Consider the following 19,617-nt stretch of genomic DNA (forward strand, 5'->3'; position numbering starts at 1 on the left):
AAATGAGACAGCATTAAGGTTTAATTTGGAATGGGAATTGGAGTGGAAGGAAGTGGAAAATTATGATAAAATAAAGCATTGAAACACAAAGCCAGAGAGATTTATATTCCCAGGTGTCCTCAAAGCTTTCCAAAATCGATTATTGTAAGCAGTTATGCTTTTTATTTAGAAGGCCGACACAAAATGTTGGAGTAACTCAGCAGGTCAGGCAGCATCTCTGGAGGGAAGGAATGGGCGACGTTTCAGGTTGAGACCCTTCTTCAGATTGATTTATTTAGTTTAGTTTAGAGATACAGCTCCGAAACAGGCCCTTCGGCCCACCGAGTCCGCACCAACCAGCGATCCCCGCACACTCACACTATCTAGAAGGCAGTGGAGGCCAATTCGCTGGTTGTTTTCAAGAGAGAGTTAGATACAGCTCGTAGGGTTAACGGAATCAAGGGATATGGGGAGAAAGCAAGAACGGGGGTACTGATTCTGATATTCAATGGCCTACTCCTGCACCTATTTTCCGTTTCTATGAATCTGCACTTTGAACGCGATAAATGGCGCTACACATGCTGGCGTTATTGTATGCAAAACAAATTTCACTGCGTAATTGCACGTGACAACAAATAGCCATTGATTGATTAAACTTGTCCACTGCCGCTCCCTCCAGCAAGGCAGTTGATAGGAGTCGTCACACCTCGATGGGCCGAATGGCTTAATTCTACTCCTATAACTTGTGAACTCTGGCAAGTGGGTGTTAAAATCTGGATTGAGGAATGGGGGAGCAGTTGATGCAAGGAGAACGTGGCGGCTGAGGGGGGGGGGGGGGTTCAGAGGTCTGTGACTGGGTGAAGGAGAGGAGGAAGGAGAGGAGTGCAGGGCAGCCCAAACATTTCATTGTGGGACAAGAACTTATCCTGAGCTCCCAATACACATGTAGCTTATGACAAGCTTGAGACAGTGCGTACTTTACGTACACCAACAATTAATATAGTTCATAAGTTGTAGGAGCAGAATTAGGCAATTAGACAATAGGTGCAGGAGTAGGCCATTCGGCCTTTTGAGCCAGCACCGCCATTCAATGTGATCATGGCTGATCATTCTCAATCAGTACCCCGTTCCTGCCTTCTCCCCATACCCCCTGACTCCGCTATCCTTAAGAGCTCTATCTAGCTCACTCTTGAATTCTGCCCATCATGTCTACTCCGCCATTCAATCATGGCTGATCTATCTTTTCCTCTCAACCCCTTTCTCCCCGTGACCTGTGTGGGTTTTCTCCAGGATCTCCGGTTTCCTCCCACACTCCAAAGACGTAAAGTTTGCAGGCTATTTGGCTTGGTATAATCGTAAATTGTCCCGAGTGTGTGTTAATGTGCAGGGATCGCTGGTCGGCGCGGACCGAAGGCCTGTTTCCTCGCTGTATCTCTAAACTAAACTAATCTTCTCCCTATAACCCCTGACACCTGCACTAATCAAGAATCTATCAATCTCCACCTTAAAAAAGATTCAATGACGTGGCCTCCACATCACTCAGTGGCAATGAATTCCATAGGTTCCCCACCCTCTGACTAAAGAAATTCCTCCTTATCTCCTTTCTAAAGGTACGTCCTTTCGCTCTGAGGCTGTGGCTTCTAAATTAGCTCCCTGCTGCAGCTAATGACAATGGGATTCAACTTTGGCATTTAAATTACAGTCTGTTTTTCTTAAAAGACTGAGTGCCTCCCGTTCCAGATTTCAGGCTATTTTAAACGAAGAAGCACAATAATAATGCTACTAACGCCCACTCCACCATCATAACCCCTTAACTCCCATTTGCATGTGCTCGGTTTCCTGTACGGATGGGCGGATGTTAGATTGCTTCCTCCAGTTACCAGTGGGTGGGAATAGCAGAAGGTATCAACGAACAGATGGGTGGAGGTGAGGGCCACATCACGGTGGAGAATGTGCTGCTTATTATTGACTTTGAGAACTGTGTTGCACTCCATAAATCACAGCAAGAACTCTGTGCTTGCAGCGGTTAAAGGCACACCAGTCAAGGACACTTTATTATATCACCTTGTTATTGACAAATGGGGATTTCCAAAATTATTGGACTCCCTGTCAGAGCCCTCTCTCTCCACCCTGTGCGACCAGCAGATGCTAAGGTCAGCTGGCAGGATTTTACAGGACCCCTCACACGTCCTGTTCCCTGCGTTTGAGTGGCTCCCCCCCAGGACACCGGCTTCGCTGCCCAGCCTGTAGGATGGTGAAGGGCAACCTTTGTCCCCAAGGCTGTTCAGCTCATCTCCCAACCACCCGTCTCGCTGCTCATCCTGCTAATTCCCCCAATATAGTCAATTTATTTGTCACATACACATAAATGTGCAGTGAAATGAAAAATTACCCACAGTTCAACAATAAGACCAATAAGAATAATCAATAAAAATGCAATAACACATACAATCATAAACTAACACCAAACAAAAGAAACATCCATCACAGTGAGTCTCCTCCAGCCCCTCCTCACTGTGATGGAAGGCCAGAATGTCTTTTCTCTCCCCTGCCGTCTTCTCCCGCGGTCAGGCTGTTGAATAGTTTTTGTACTACTCTACTTGCCTTTGTAAATTGCCCCACAGGGACAAATAAAGTGTTTTTGAACTTGAACTTATTCTCAAACACCAACAGCTGACCAATACGATTATCATGTAGCACCAACAAAATTCCTTAAAGAATAGAGTTTTGGTATAAGCTACCATTTCAGATTGCTGCTGTTTTTGCACTGATTGCTTTGAGATGGTCTTTGTTGGAGAGCACTGGGTTGCAATTCTTTCCAGATAGTGGCATCTAGTGAACATGCTGTAAAACGTTCTAGACACCATGTCCCATCTAGTCTATAACACGGTGACAAAAGCTGAACGCCACTCTAAATGTGGCCTCACCAACTGCAACATGACCTCCCAATGCTCAATACTCTTTGACAGATGAACTCTAATATGCCAAAAGGCTTGTTGATCACATGTACCTGTGATGCCATTTTCAATAAAAAAACATGCGTTTCTTTTTAATACTCTTATAAGCTGTTCATGTCACCAAGCTGTGTTGTTCTCGAGCTAGATCATTGCTGCCCTCCAGTGACACAATTCACTGCTGTGTCTGAGATTACTTCCCAAATTACCAGAGAAAAGGAATAGGGGCTTGTGTCCACTGGAATTTAGAAGGATGAGGGGATCTTATCGAAACATATAAGATTATTAAGGGGTTGGACACGTTAGAGGCAGGAAACATGTTCCCAATGTTGGGGGAGTCCAGAACCAGGGGCCACAGTTTAAAAATAAGGAGTAGGCTATTTAGAACGGAGATGAGGAAAAACTTTTCCAGTCAGAGTTGTAAATAGGTGGAATTCCCTGCCTCAGAAGGCAGTGGAGGCCAATTCTCTGAATGCATTCAAGAGAGCTTGATAGAGCTCTTAAGGATAGCAGAATCGGGGGGTATGGGGAGAAGGCAGGAACAGGGTACTGGTTGAGAATGATCAGCAATAATCACATTGAATGGTGGTGCTGGCTCGAAGGGCTGAATGGCCTACTCCTGCACCTATTGAGCCTTTGAATAAAGAGTAAATAACCTTGTCTTGAGATCCTTGTCCCTCAGACAGACCTGTCTGCGCACTCTGCAAATTGACTTGCTTGGTGTTTGCATTCCGCAGACTATCATAGCCCAGAGGCTACCCTGTGATGTTTCATGTCAAAACCCTTCTTCAGACTGAGTCAGGGGAAACCTCTAGTTTCCCTCTCCCCACTCTGACTGAAGAAAGCAAAAACATCAGCTATTCTTTTTCTCCAGAGATGCTGCCTGATCTACTCAGCATTGTGTGTCCATCTTCAGTGCAAACCAGCATCTGCAGTTCAAATCCTATTCAAAGTACTGGTCAGAACCTGCACATGGCAGTTCAGTTGCATTAAATGTGCAGCTTGAATTTTATACTTATGCAAGTCTATTGTACAAAATTAAACATTTCAACAAGTTTTGCAAAATTAGCAATTCGATTGTGCGAAGTTCTGTGACTGGCCCCACTACTGAATTAGCCCCTCAAAATTCTAATTTAGTACTCATCACCCCGAAGTCTCGACTCGAATTGTCACCCATTCCTTCTCTCCCGAGATGCTGCCTGACCCGCTTAGTTAGTCCAGCATTATTGTGTCCACCCTCATCACCCCAAAATTAGTTTTGCAACTCGCTGCACAAAATACCCAAATACAGGACTCAAGGGCCAGAACTACAGGAAGAGGTTGAACAGGGGCAGGCTTTATTCCGGAGAGCAGTTCCCACCATTGATTCAATTCACACTTCATGCTGACTCAGAAGAGCAGCCAACATAATCAGAGTCATGCCATACCAGTCGTTCCTTCTCCCTGCTCATGCCAGGCAGAAGTTAGTATAAGAAGATAACCGCAGATGCTGGTACAAATCAAAGGTTTTTATTCACAAAATGCTGGAGTAACTCAGCAGGTCAGGCAGCATCTCGGGAGAGAAGGAATGGGTGACGTTTCGAGACCCTTCTTCAGTCTGAAGAAGGGTCTCGACCCGAAACGTCACCCATTCCTTCTCTTCCAAGATGCTGCCTGACCTGCTGAGTTACTCCAGCATTTTGTGAATAAAAACCAGGCAGAAGTTAGAAGCACGTACCACAGGAACAGCTTATTTTCCCTATCAGGCACCTGAATACTCCTTCCACGAGCTATTAGTTTGATTCACCCCTACCCCATTGAGGACATTGGACTTTGTCTAAGAAACTGATGTCCCACATTGCCGAGAACTATATTCTGCCCTCTGTATTTCCCCATTGCTCTTGCCCATTGTACTCTAGTTTCAACTGATTGAATATTTATGGTATATCTGAGGTGTTAGGATGGCAAGGAACTGTACCGTAACTCAGTACATGTGACAATAAACCCAAACCTCATTTGAATTGAAGCTTTGCATTTTGCCTAAGCAATCAAATCAAAAAGCCAAAAGCAGTTCAGAAGCAATTCCTTTATTCTTGTTTTAATTTCACAATGATCCAAAATGAGTTGTATACTTGTACATAAAATAATACAATTTGTAAACTCAATGGACTTCCACCTTGTTGATCTGGAGTCCAGCAATAGTAAATGTCTCATCGTTACGATTCAGTGGCTTCAAAATTCATTGAGGGGCAATCTTTTGTGCTCCAATATCACCTGAAAAGCAGCATAAAGTATTTGAATTGCATTTGGAAAAATTTAAGGAGGGTAAAGAAAGACATTTACTAATTATAATTATTACTAATAATTCACAAAATATAAGCAGTGAAGTCAGGACAATAAACTGAAGTTTCTATGTTGGACAGTAGCTTTTGCACAGTAACATGAAGGTTTTAACTAACTGCAATCAAGAATACAGACTAGCTTAATGCATATAAGCAATAAGGGCATGGAGACACAAGCTAACACTCAGATCAGATGTCAGATTAAGTGGATCAAGAAAGCTGCCACAAATAATCATGACACCCCTGAAAATCTGTACCACAAAGCACAAGATCTAATTGATCACCCATGCTGCTAAAACCAACTTAAAATGTACGGTGTATTTAAGAGGCTGATGCTAATACCATTTGGTAGATAATCACAACATTTAGTGAGTTTTGCATGGCAAGTCATTTTAGTGCTTTAAGCTGCAGCCTGAGCCATCGAGAGCATGCACAATACATGTTGCCTGCAAGCATAGACTGCAAAACACAAGTCCGCAGTAACTAAGTACAGGATCATACTATTCGGTCTTTGCGTTGAGAGTTAGCGGATTTTTTTGCCAGAAGCCCTCCTTTGAAATGACCAAAAATCAAACTTATGCTTTAATAAGCAGCCCCCTTTAAAATGAAAAGTTCCACAATTAAAAAAAAAATTTACCACGAAGTTGGTTTTCCTAAATTGAAGACATTATTCATTATGGCTTCTTCAACCTGTAGGCAGGGCAAAGTGAAATAACATTAAAAACAATTTAGTGGTACATTCATGATCTCACAAAATACAGACAAAATGTCTAGCACCCCAGACAAATAGCAGTCGGGGAAGTTACAGCCCCTTATCTGCTCGTTGCACCAGTACAAAATGGACAACGCATTTTAGCCACCCTGTTATAGGAAGGACGTTGCTAAGACTTGAGGGCCTGAGTTACAGGGAGTGGTTGAGCAGGTTAGGACTTCATTCCTTGGGAGTGCAGGAGGATGAGGGGTGATCTTAGAGGTGTACAGGATCATGAGACGAATAGATAAGAGTAAATGCACCCAGAGTAGGGAAATCAAGAACCAGACATCGGTTTAAAGTGAGGGGGAAAGATTTAGTAGGAACAAGAGGGTTTAAAAAATATATTTTTTTAACACAAAGGGGAGGTAGGTACTATCACATTTACGAAACATTTGGACAGGATAAGTTTAGAGGGATATGGGTCAAATGCAAGCAGGTGAGACTAGTGTAGTTGGGCCAAAGGGCCTGTTTCGACACAGCATGACTACAATGAAATAAACGAAAAAAGGATCGGACTGAGCCAGTCTTGCCTAACTAAACAGCTATAGCAAGCTATCAAACATACATGCCTTTAGAAAGTAAATGGGTGTTGAAAGGCAGTGATGATTAAGTGTTCCCGACCAATTGCGTTACAGTGCAACTACAACCAGCTGGGACTGCTTTACTTTATGGTCATCTCCACGGCAGACCAGAAACTGCATTACTGATAGCCTTGGTAAGTGACCAGCCACTTTAAGCACAAGTTACTGTCAACCAAATCAGCATATTCACTCGCATGTAACATCTTTAGGGATTCAACTGGCAGACATGCTAAAAGAGCAATTGCTTCTATGAAAATTACAGCAACTTCCACACAAACCCACTCACCTGTTCAAGCAAGATGCAGCTATCCTTGATCAGCGGAGGCACATTATTCAAACACCTATGAATAAAATTCACGATGAGCAATCTTTTTAAAAAAATTATGCAAGTTAACTAGTTTAAAATGGACAGTAGTGTATCATCAAAAATACCAGGTCAACAAACACATTCAGCATGCCAACCAACGATGCCAAATGGTGAATTCCTCTAGCACTATTTTATGAACAACCCATCAGAAAGTACTGCTGGGTGCAGATACGATAGTGCAAAATTATAAAATGCATCTCAAAACATCCAAACATAAAAGTTCCAAATGCAAGTTGAATTTAATATTAAAATGTATGTAATGTAATTTAAAAAGTCACCCCTTTAACATTCAATACCCAAATTCTTGTAAGTTTAAATCTTTGACAAAAACCAAAGCTACAATAATTTAATGATATGAACAACGCCAACATAAAAGTCTTTCCCAGTCTGCTTTCACGTATATAACTTACCTTAAAACAGATAGGAAGTAATCCAACCTTTGGAGAAAATAAAAACACAACATTAGATCCAACTTACTTAAATCATGACATTACAGGCTGGAAGTCAATAAGAACAACTACTGGCCAGCACAGTTCTGTTCAGCACATCAAGATATGCACACGATCTTTCACACAGCAGTTGAACAGAAAAATCATCACAACAGAACTGGTATTCGAGCAAGCCCGTGATTAGTCAAATTAGTTTATTCCACTAGCCAATGAACACAAAAATTACCTTGCTGAAAGCCAAGTGACATCATAGCCCCCTGGTGCAGTAAACGGAGTGTGGTTTCAACCTCATTGTTTAGTTGTCAAGAAATGCATCTGTGCTGATCATTTCAGAGAAGTGGAGATGAATGAGACCTTTAAAACAAAAATTAAATTTCTTAACCCTTCATCTCACATTGTTGAGATTATTTCTCATTACATATTCTTTCTGAATTACTGACAAATCTCATCCTATGTTGTTCTATTCTCATGGGTTAACAAGCAATTGTTTTGTAGTTTAATCCCATTGGACAAACATCAAAGGTCCAGCGGGTAAAGCAAAGACTACAAGTTTACTCTTTGAGGCATTTCCAACAACACAAATCTATTATAAAGAAACAGTTGGGATAGACCTCATTTCCAGCCATGTGCCACTTATCACCAACAAAAAGCTTTTCACTGTACCTAACGACTTAAAATTAAGCCATATGGCATTTGTAATGCAAAAAAACCCCGACATTTATCCTGCATTGTATTGAAGGTAAATGAACACCGTATACTTCTATAACAAAGGTAGGTTGCCCAAGGATGGAGCTACCCGTGGTGGATGGAATTTAACCCAGGCAAGTGATCTTTGCATTTTGGGTCTTCTAATACTGAATGAACAGATATAACAAATGGCAGGGAACATTAATGTATAGGACCTTAGGATACAAGTTCATCACTCCCTGTAGAAGGCAGCCAGCCAGGTGGACAGAGCACTGTTTATCTCACTTGTCTTCAGAAGCAGCAGTATTGACTCCAAGCTGCAGCTGTACAGACATTGGGTTGGCCACATAACTGTGCAGTTATGGTCGCACTATAGAAAGGATGTAGTAGGGCAGAAAAGCCCTCTAACATCAACATTTGTCAGTGTCGACCTGCACTTCACAGCTTGCTAATGTCTTAGCCAAAATTGAATTCAATTCCACTTCTTTAATGTTAAATTGACCCCTGGCTTTTCAACCAATGTTGAAATCACTGATGTCAAGTTCCACTCTACCAGCAAACCTTAATGCTCTGCAATTTAGTTACCCAACATCAGTTTAGGGGGAAAAAATGTAAATGCCCCTCCCATTCGCCTCTCTCCCTTTTCATAACCAATTAAGCACCAGATTGCATAATAAAATCAATTTTTTGGTTGAATCTCCACATGTTGCTAGACCTTTTTGGAATGCATTATAAAAAGCCATTTCAATTTTGCTGGACTAGTTCGGTCTGGATCAATTTGAGAAACTCACCAGAGTAATTAGGCTGCTCTTAGAATCTCAATTTCCAGATTGGAACGATTTCATCCAGAATATCTAACAAGAGAACATTGAGATAATATTGTCAGATATCACACTCTTACAAAAATTAAGATATTGATTTTGTATCAAGAAACTGGAAAAGATAGTCTATGATATGTTCAGAAAGCCTAGTCATTCATTCACTGTCAATCAGAGCAGTTGAACATTTTGGCATTCATCATAACAATTTAAAAATGGCAGAGGGAAAGGATGATGAGAATTAGGGTCAAATGATTGCAGCACAATACTAGTTATCATTTAATTCAAGTTACAAATTCAGGGAAACCAAAACTCTAAAGTGGGCTCCAAATTTCTTACAAATACACAAAATCAAGGATGCAGTTCACTTAAAGTTATAGCACACTTCAAGCTCAGTAGATTTGATGCTGTTAATGGACTGAGCAGTAACCATTAATATTTCAATTTGCCAAAACACTACAGATTTTTACACATTTGCATTAACATCTAATAACATTAGTTTAATTTAGCCACTACCTTAATATCTTTACCCTGTACATACAAATGTCAACCACCATGTAGCGAAATAAATTACCATGTAGTCATGTCACCATTCTGCAGCTCCAGGCCCCTTTGTCCAAGATTGCGAGTATCCATCTTTGAGTAGGCAAGAATGAGAAGAAAAATTAATTTCTAAACCATTTCCATAATCACACCACAAAAAGTTTTAATTCAAATACAATCATGTGGCATTAAAAAACGCAAATGTGTCCTTTCGATATAGTAACACGACTGGTAAGGTGTAACCGGGCGTGGGTTGCAAAGAAAGTTTGCTTTCAGCACTCTGTTCCAGATTTGTCTATTTAAAGAGACAAAACTCTGAACAACATGCTGGCCACAAGGTTTCTCTGAATATACCAATTCTCTCACCTGTACACTGCACTTTGCAAAGCAGCTACAATTGATCTTGATTCATACATCTCGGTCCAACAATCGTACCTACGATTTATTGAAGATACAATGATTAATTTAATTTCACAAGAGAGCAAATACAATGTCAAATGCTCAAGAACTAGGCACTTCAATGCCATTGGAAGTACATAGCATTAGTGATTTGTGGAATAATCTGCATTCATCCTAAAACCCACTATCTAATATTTCAAAAATATTACATCTAATTTGATGCAGGAAACATGTTCCCGATGTTGGGGAGTCCAGACAGGGGCCAGTTTAAGAATAAGGGATAGGCCATTTAGAACTGAGATGAGGAAAACCTTTTTCAGAGTTGTGAATTTGTGGAATTCTCTACCTCAGAAGGCAGTGGAGGCCGATTCACTGGATGCACTCTAAAGAGATATATAGAGCTCTTAGGGCTAGTGGAATTAAGAGGTATGGGGAGGGGGCAGGAACGAGGTACTAATTGTGGACGATCAGCCATGATCACATTGAATGGCGGTGCTGGCTCAAAGGGCCGAATGGCCTACTCCTGCACCTATTGTCTAAGTATTTATGTATAGATGAGAATGTACAAGGCATGTACATTTGCAGATGACACAAAAGTAAGTAGTTTCAAAGACAGCATAGATGGTTATCAAAAGAATACAGAAGTAGGCAAATGGGCCGTAAAATGGCCGAGTTTAATGCAGATAAGTGGCATGTTGTATTTTAGGAAGTCAAACCAGGGAATATTGTAGAGCAGAAGTTTCTCGGCCTACAAGTAATAGTTTCGTAAAAGTAGCGTCACATGTAGATAGAGTGGGAAAGTGGCTTATGTTAAAGTACATTGGTTTTCATTAATCAGGGTATTGAGTATAGAAGCTAGGACTTAGTTACACGTGTTTAAGTATTTGTGTTCAGTTTTGGTCACCAGGACCAAGCTAGAGGAAAAGATTGGGCAGCGCAGGTCTTTATCCATTGGAGTGCAGGAGGCTGGGGGGCGATCTTGTAAGTGTATGATATTCACAAAATGCTGGAGTAACTCAGCAGGTCAGGCAGCACCTCAGGAGAGAAGGAATGGGCGACGTTTCGGGACGAGACCCTTCTTCAGACTGATCCAAATCACGAGGGGGAAAAAAAGAGAGATGAATGCAGTGTTTTACCCAGAGATGGGGAATCAGGAACCAGAGGACACACAGATACAAGGCGAAGGGAAAATAAAACGAGGAGTGCGACGTGACCGGGGAGCAGCTGCTGGGTGCGGGCTGGCGGAGCAGAGATCTGTAACAGGCTTCATTGTCATCAGTGCAACGGCAAGCCTGCAGAGATGGAAGCAGAGCCTGTGTTTGTGTGGCCGCCGACCCGGGGAGAGGGGATGAGGCGACATGCCTCCCTGCCCCATATAGTAAGAGCGGGTCCGCGGCGTGAGGAGGGCCGATGGCGGGAACCGGCAACGTGGTAGAGAATCCCGGGGAGTGGGAGCAGCCGGTAAGTGGGGAGCCAAGGATCTTGGGGGGGAGGAACATGGCTGGTGAGGGGGGAAGACATGGCTGGTGAGGGGGGGGGGGGGGGATATGGCTGGTGAGGGGGGGAGGAACATGGCTGGTGAGGGGGGAGGAACATGGCTGGTGAGGGGGGGAAGGAACATGGCTGGTGGGGAGACATGGCTGGTGGGGGGACATGGCTGGTGAGGGGGGGAGGAACATGGCTGGTGAGGGGGGAGGAACATGGCTGGTGAGGGGACATGGCTGGTGAGGGGGGGAGGAACATGGCTGGTGAGGGGGGGAGGAACATGGCTGGTGGGGGGACATGGCTGGTGAGGGGGGGAGGAACATGGCTGGTGAGGGGGGGAGGAACATGGCTGGTGGGGGGACATGGCTGGTGAGGGGGGGAGGAACATGGCTGGTGGGGGGACATGGCTGGTGAGATGATGTCCTCATCCCGGGCTCTCGCCACCACTTGCCACCCGGCGACGAGACGAGAGCCCGGGATGAGGACAGGCTGGGCCGATGGGAGCGCATCCTCCACCCCCTCCCCCCACATCCAACGATGAGAGGAGGTCCGGGGTTGGGGGACCCCGGGGACCAGCCTCGAGAGGGCGGACGCTCCCCCCACCACCCAGCGTCGGCGATGAGAGGAGGCCAGAACAGAGCGCGGACGCAGGTCGGGCCGCGGGATTAGGCCCGAGGTCGGAAAGACCGAGTGTGAATGAGAGTCCCACGTCCCACCCCCAACACATCCCCATCGCCCATAACCCACGCCGGCACCGGCACCACTACTACTACCCCCTACTACCACCGTCACCCACTACCACCGTCACCCACTACCACCGTCACCCACTACCACCGTCACCCACTACCACCGTCACCCACTACCACCGTCACCCACTACCTACCCCAACCGCTGACGACGCCGACTGAGAGCGAATGGCGCCAACCGCGCTCCTTTTATACCCTCCACCCCTGACCCGCCGACAGCTCGATCCAGATTATTTAATTTCTCTTCTCTCCCCTCCTCCTCCACTTCACTCCCCACACCCGGCCTCCAAGCTCCTTATTCAATTTTTACTTATTATTTTTATTTTGCGCTCTTCACGCCCATGAGGCTTTGCGCCAGGTCGCCGCGGTCCGCTCCTTCTCCGCGCAGGCGCACTCGGCGCAGAATCCAAAAACAAAGACACTCGAGGAGCAAGATGGAGCACTCCGTCGAAATCGCCGGCGCTGAGGAGGGAGCGCGCAAAGGCGCCATTTTAGTAGGCACACCCACCATTTTAGTAGGCAAACCCGCCATTTTAGTAGGCAATCCCCGCCATTTTAGTAGGCAACCCCGCCATTTTAGTAGTACAAGAAAATAACTGCAGATGCTGGTACAAATCGATTTATTCACAAAATGCTGGAGTATTCTTCGGTCTGAAGAAGGGTCTCGACCCGAAACGTCACCCATTTCTTCTCTCCCGAGATGCTGCCTGACCTGCTGAGTTACTCCAGCATTTTGTGAATAAACCGCCATTTTAGTAGGCAAACCCCGCCATTTTAGTAGGCAAACCCCGCCATGTGGGAGGAACAATAGACAATAGACAATAGACAATAGGTGCAGGAGTAGGCCATTCAGCCCTTCGAGCCAGCACCGCCATTCAATGCGATCATGGCTGATCACTCACAATCAGTACCCCATTCCTGCCTTCTCCCCATACCCCCTCACTCCGCTATCCTTAAGAGCTCTATCCAGCTCTCTCTTGAAAGCATCCAACGAACTGACCTCCACTGTCTTCTGAGGCAGAGAATTCCACACCTTCACCACTCTCTGACTGAAAAAGTTCTTCCTCATCTCCGTTCTAAATGGCTTACCCCTTATTCTTAAACTGTGGCCCCTTGTTCTGGACTCCCCCAACACTGGGAACATGTTTCCTGCTGTAGCGACCATAAAGAGTGGTCCCGGTCGTCGAACCCTCAGATTGGCCGGAAAGGTCACGTGTAGGCGCGACCGTGGGGATTGGTCCAGAGAGCGACATCGCTGATTGGACAGCGATGTCATGTGTGCTTTTGGCGCCCGAAAAGAGCAGTTCAGAGAAGTCTTCGAAGAAGACAGTGAGTTTTTGATGGTTGTCCTTTACCTTGTTGTTTAACCTTTGTATTCGAATATTGCTGCCGCAATAAACTTCTTCTACAACCAACAAGTTTCCGGACTCGCCATATTGGTGACCCCGACGTGATCTGAACGATCACCGACTATGCAGGAACACAACGCCCCGTTGTTGGATGCCGCACCCGGCACACCGGAGTTAAGCGCAGTAAGCGTTCACCTTCCGTCGTTTTGGACACATCAACCGCAATCTTGGTTTGTCCACACCGAAGCCCAATTTCATTTAAGGAACATATCAGCCGACGCGACGAAGTATTACTATCTCGTCAGCGCTCTATCACCGGAGACGACCACACGCGTGATGCGGTTCATCGTTAATCCGCCTGCGGAAAACAAGTACGAGGCAATGAAGAAATTGTTACTGCGAACCTTCGGGTTTAATAGGCACGATTGCGCTGAAAAACTTCTGCACCTACCGGACCTCGGATATCGACGGCCGTCCGTTCTCATGGCCGAGATGATGATGCTAGCTGGTGAGCATACGGATTGCCTCATGTTCGAACAGGCATTCCGAGAGAAGCTTCCCGAGGATGTCCGACTGCTGCTTACGGATTGTTCTTTTAAGGACCCCGAAGCATATGCAGAGAAAGCGGACGCGCTCATAGCGGCTAAATCGAAGACAAGCGCTTCGATCAACAAGGTCTCGACATCAGTGACCACGCCACAGCGACATCAAGATGGCGCCGCGTCTCCCGCCAGTTCTCCAAAAGCCCGCCAAAAAGATCCGCACAAGCGCGGCTGGTGCTATTATCACCTACGATGGGGTAGAGAATCCCGCAACTGCCGCTCACCTTGTACCTTCGCGGGAAATGCCTCGGCCGATCGTACATAGGGGCAGTTACGATTGGCCAGAACCGACGCCTCTACGTCCACGATCGATTCACGGACACAGAATTTTTGGTGGACACGGGAGCCATCGTCAGTATAGTGCCGCCGACCGACCTCGAAACCAGAACGGGTAAGACAGGTCCCACTCTCATCGCGGTTAATGGCAGCCCCATTCGCACTTTCGGTATACGGAAGATGTCCCTTGCGTTAGGCCTCCGCACGTACGAATGGCCATTCATCATAGCAAACGTCAGACAAGCGATCCTAGGCGCAGATTTTCTCTGGGCTTTTTCACTGGTCCCTGATGTCCGTGGTAACGACCTCCGACCCTCCGCCAGCGAGGAGCCCGTCGCCCCGACAACCGCCTCCCCGCCCCGCCCTACTGTCCAGGCCGTCGTCGCGGCCCCTGACTCGTATGGCGGAGTTTCCAGAGCTGCTCATCCAACGTTTTGACACGCCTTCGGCCAAGCACGGCGTGGTCCATCACATCCGCACCGAGGGCCCTCCCGTTTTCGCTCGGGCCAGGAGACTACCGCCAGACAAACTGGTGGTGGCACGGGCGGAATTTAGGAAGATGGAGGAAATGGGCATTGTCCGTCAGTCCGACAGCACTTGGGCCTCGCCGTTGCATATGGTCTCCAAAGCATCTGGGGGGTGGAGACCATGTGGCGATTATCGGCGTCTCAATGCTGTCACCACGGCTGATCGCTACCCCATACCGCACCTGCAGGACTTTTCGTCTGGGCTGGAAGGGGCGGTGGTGTTCTCCAAAATCGATTTGGTGCGAGGATATCACCAGATTCCGGTGCGGCCGGAGGACATACAGAAAACGGCCACGATTACTCCGTTCGGGTTGTTCGAATGGTTGCGTATGCCTTTCGGTTTAAAGAACGCGGCACAGGCTTTCCAACGACTGATGGACCGTGTGGGTCGGGGTTTACCCTTTTTGTTTATTTATTTAGACGACATCCTGGTCGCCAGCCCCTCAGTGCAGGAACACCAGGTCCACTTGCGGACTGTGTTCCAGCGGCTCCAAGACCACGGGCTCATTATCCAACCCTCCAAGTGTCAATTCGGCCTCCCTTCTCTTGATTTTCTAGGGCACAGAATCACCCCTGCCGGCGCCACCCCTTTGCCCGAGAAGGTGGAGGCTATCCGGGCATTTCCCAGGCCCACCACAGTAAAAGGGCTGCAGGAGTTCGTAGGTATGGTTAACTTCTACCATAGGTTCGTTCCGGCAGTTGTGCGGGTCATGCGCCCGCTCTTCCAGTGCCTTGCGGGAAAACCGGTAGAGTTGATATGGTCCCCGGCCGCAGAGTCGGCTTTTACAGCAGCTAAGGCAGCCTTGGCAGACGCCACCATGTTGGTCCACCCGAGCCCCTCCGCCCCCACGGCCCTGACGGTTGACGCCTCTGATGCGGCGGTGGGTGGGGTCTTGGAGCAGCAGGTCGGTGGCCGTTGGCAGCCATTGGCGTTTTTCAGCCGGCAACTAATTTCGGCTGAGCTGAAGTATAGCGCATTTGACCGAGAGCTTCTGGCCCTCTATTTAGCTGTTCGTCAATTCAGGTACTTCCTTGAGGGCCGCCCATTTGTGGCCTTTACAGACCATAAACCATTAACTTTTGCATTTTTCAAATTGTCTGACCCATGGTCGGCCCACCAGCAGCGGCACCTGACTGCCATCTCCAAATTTACCACCGATGTCCGTCATGTCGCGGGTAAGCTTAATGCTGTTGCTGACGCCCTGTCTAGACCTGCTTGTTCCCCTATTTCGGCGGTGGACTGCGAGGTGGATCCCCAGGAGCTTGCGGAGGCACAGCTTCTAGCGGATACCGCCTCGGCATACCAGTCCACCACTTCGGGATTGAAGTTGGCTCAGGTAGCCTGCGGGTCGGAAGGCACAAAAGTCTGGTGTGATGTTTCCCTTCCCCGTCCCAGGCCGGTAGTACCGCCCTCCCTTCAGCGCCGGGTTTTCGATGCCATTCACGGGCTGGTGCACCCGTCCATCCGCTCCACCTCTGCTTTAGTAGCAGCTCGGTTTGTCTGGCATGGCCTACGGAAACAGGTAGCGGGTTGGGCACGTTCCTGCGTTCCCTGCCAGACCGCTAAAGTCCAGCGCCATGTCCAGCCCTCCGTACAGGAGTTCGAGGTCCCAGCAGTTCGTTTTTTCCACATCCACGTGGATTTGGTCGGGCCCTTGCCTTCCTCCCGGGGCTACACCCATCTCCTCACGGTGGTGGATCGGTTCACCCGGTGGCCAGAGGCTTTCCCATTGTCTGATATCTCGGCAGCCTCTTGTGCCAGGACTTTGGCCCTCCATTGGGTAGCACGTTTCGGGGTCCCGGCAGTTATTACCACTGACAGGGGGCCGCAGTTCACTTCGTCCCTCTGGGCCGCGCTCGCAGAGCTGTACGGTTCCCGGTTACAACACACTACAGCATACCACCCCCAGGCAAATGGACTTGTAGAGAGGTTCCACCGTCAACTTAAAGCGTCCCTCAGTGCGAGGCTTGAAGGCCCGGACTGGGTGGACCAACTCCCCAGAGTCCTTCTGGGCATCCGGACTGCTCCTAAGCAAGATCTCGGTACTTCGTCCGCGGAGCTAGTATATGGCTCGCCACTTAGGATACCCGGAGATTTGCTTCCGGACCCCCCCGACCAGCCGCCTCCAGTTCCATCAGTTTTAGCTTCGCTCCGGGCACGGGTGGGTTCCCTAGCCCCAGTTCCGACTTCACGTCATGGGTGTCCCAGGGTACACGAACCACCTTCCCTGAAGGACTGCGAGTTTGTGTTTTTACGAAAAGATTCCCATCGTGCCCCGCTGCAGAAGGTCTACGAAGGGCCGTTCCGGGTTTTGCGTAAGGGGACGGCTACCTTCACCTTAGACGTGGGCGGCAGGAGTGAGCTCGTCTCGGTGTCCAGGCTGAAACCTGCACACTTGGATCCGGACCAACCGGTCCTGGTCGGCCAACCACCTAGGAGAGGCCGGCCTCCAGCAGTCCCGATCAGTCCAGAACCCCCCGCTCAGGCTGTTCCACCGAGCACGGAATCCCAGGCTCCTGTGGTTCAGGCTGCTCCCCTCCTTACTCGTTCAGGTCGCGAAATCCGGCTCCCTACTAGGTTCCGTACCTCGGGTTCTGGGGGGGGTCATGTAGCGACCATAAAGAGTGGTCCCGGTCGTCGAACCCTCAGATTGCCCGGAAAGGTCACGTGTAGGCGCGACCGTGGGGATTGGTCCAGAGAGCGACATCGCTGATTGGACAGCGATGTCATGTGCACTTTTGGCGCCCGAAAAGAGCAGTTCAGAAAGTCTTCGAAGAAGACAGTGAGTTTTTGATGGTTGTCCTTTACCTTGTTGGTTAACCTTTGTATTCGAATATTGCTGCCGCAATAAACTTCTTCTACAACCAACAAGTTTCCGGACTCGCCATACTGCCTCTAATGTGTCCAATCCCCTAATTATCTTATATGTTTCAATGATCTCACCTCATCCTTCTAAATTCCAGTGTATACAAGCCCAATCGCTCCAGCCTTTCAACATACGACAGTCCCGCCATTCCGGGAATTAACCTAGTGAACCTACGCTGCACGCCCTCCATAGCAAGAATATCCTTCCTCAAATTTGGAGACCAAAACTGCACACAGTACTCCAGGTGCGGTCTCACCAGGGCCCGGTACAACTGTAGAAGGACCTCTTTGCTCCTATACTCAACTCCTCTTGTTATGAAGGCCAACATTCCATTGGCTTTCTTCACTGCCTGCTGTACCTGCATGCTTCCTTTCATTGACTGATGCACTAGGACACCCAGATCTCGTTGAACTCCCCCTCCTCCTAACTTGACACCATTCAGATAATAATCTGCCTTTCTATTCTTACTTCCAAAGTGAATAACCTCACACTTATCTACATTAAACTGCATCTGCCATGTATCCGCCCACTCACACAACCTGTCCAAGTCACCCTGCAGCCTTATTGCATCTTCCTCACAATTCACACTACCCCCCAGCTTAGTATCATCTGCAAATTTGCTAATGGAACAGTATGTGTGATGATACCACAAACATGCAGAATATATCTCATCTAGATTTTTGTTATTTTTCTTTTTAATTGTTTCGGCAAGTTTCTGCCTACATAGTTTTGTACAAACTAACCATAAATACACCTGGTCAATAGTTTTGAAAGCAGTTTTGCTTTTACCTCGAAGAAGCAAAACTGGAAAACGCGGATGAAACGCAGGTCAGGTCTGTATACACGCAGCTGCTCAGCCGGCGAGACTGCTTAGCACGAGTGACCTATGACCTGGGCAGTCGGGATACCAAACTCGCTTATAACTCAGAGGTCCAGGCAGCATCTGTGGAGGAGTTTGCTGAATTAACGTTCATCCTCCCCAACTGTATCCACCTATCACTCTCCAGGCTTTACCCTTCCTCTCCTCCAGCTTTCTCAACCCTACTACAATCAGTCTGAATGTAGAAGCAAATAACTGCAGAGGCCAAGGAAAGGCACAGTGCTGGAGTAACTCAGCGGGTCAGGCAGCATTCTGGAGAACGTGGATAGGTGGCATTTCAAAGGATCCGGACTCAAAATGCCACCCATCTACGTCCTGCTGTAAGGGGTTTCTGCGCCGAGCTTTCGCCCGACCTAAGGTCCCCGTGCCTTGCTCTGATCCCTTGACCAGGCCGCGCACACTGGTTCCCCGTGAGTGGTTCGACCCACTCACCCCCTACGGTTCTAGACACTGGACTTAGATGCAGGAGCGTTTATAGTGCAGAAAAATTCAACCAGACCAGATTTGAAGACCAGGGTTTAAATGGAAAAGGCTTTTATTGAGCGCTTGGGACTATTGTCCATGAATACTTATACACATTTCTATCAGACATATGCATAACTACACGAATACTTAGACACAGTTCTAAACGACATATGCATCACTACACGAATACTTAGACACAGTTCCACTAGACATATTCTTGATGGGGATATTCTTATTAAGATGGAGAACTTTTTTTATATCAAAAAATACTTTATTCAAGTAATAAATATCATTTACAAAACATATTTTTTAAACAAACCCATCCGACATTTCCGGAGGTTACACATTCAATACAGGCATTTACTTCCAAATTTACATACCTTTACATACATTTACCCAGATTAAGATGGGGAACGTACGACACATGCCTGTTCCTCTCTCTCTTGCATCAGTTTAAAACCCAAAAATCGTGGCCAGTTATACTATTCTGACCCGTCCTATCTCCCGCCAGATCTCGGGATCTCTTTGTTTAAAAGATATGTATTGAGTTTTCTCTCTGATCTGCGCT

General features: G+C 47.1%; 1 long non-coding RNA gene and 2 other non-coding genes across 3 annotated transcripts; all 3 read right to left on the reverse strand.

Annotated features, from left to right (window-relative positions):
• Positions 1-4,999: 4,999 nt before the first annotated feature.
• On the reverse strand, positions 5,000-12,241 carry LOC144606240 (uncharacterized). The gene is made up of 9 exons (XR_013548930.1): positions 12,221-12,241; positions 9,820-9,888; positions 9,485-9,546; positions 8,884-8,946; positions 7,632-7,759; positions 7,367-7,393; positions 6,876-6,930; positions 5,892-5,944; positions 5,000-5,186 (listed from the first exon to the last, which is right to left on the reverse strand). It is a non-coding gene; the product is annotated as an uncharacterized LOC144606240 (long non-coding RNA).
• On the reverse strand, positions 7,002-7,137 carry LOC144606570 (small nucleolar RNA SNORA8). Its single transcript, XR_013548962.1, has one exon. It is a non-coding gene; the product is annotated as a small nucleolar RNA SNORA8 (small nucleolar RNA).
• LOC144606573 (small nucleolar RNA SNORA18) lies at positions 7,888-8,022 on the reverse strand. The gene has a single exon (XR_013548965.1). It is a non-coding gene; the product is annotated as a small nucleolar RNA SNORA18 (small nucleolar RNA).
• Positions 12,242-19,617: the final 7,376 nt, after the last annotated feature.

Source organism: Rhinoraja longicauda, chromosome 26 (genome assembly GCF_053455715.1).
Source record: "Rhinoraja longicauda isolate Sanriku21f chromosome 26, sRhiLon1.1, whole genome shotgun sequence".
NCBI lineage: Eukaryota > Metazoa > Chordata > Chondrichthyes > Rajiformes > Arhynchobatidae > Rhinoraja > Rhinoraja longicauda.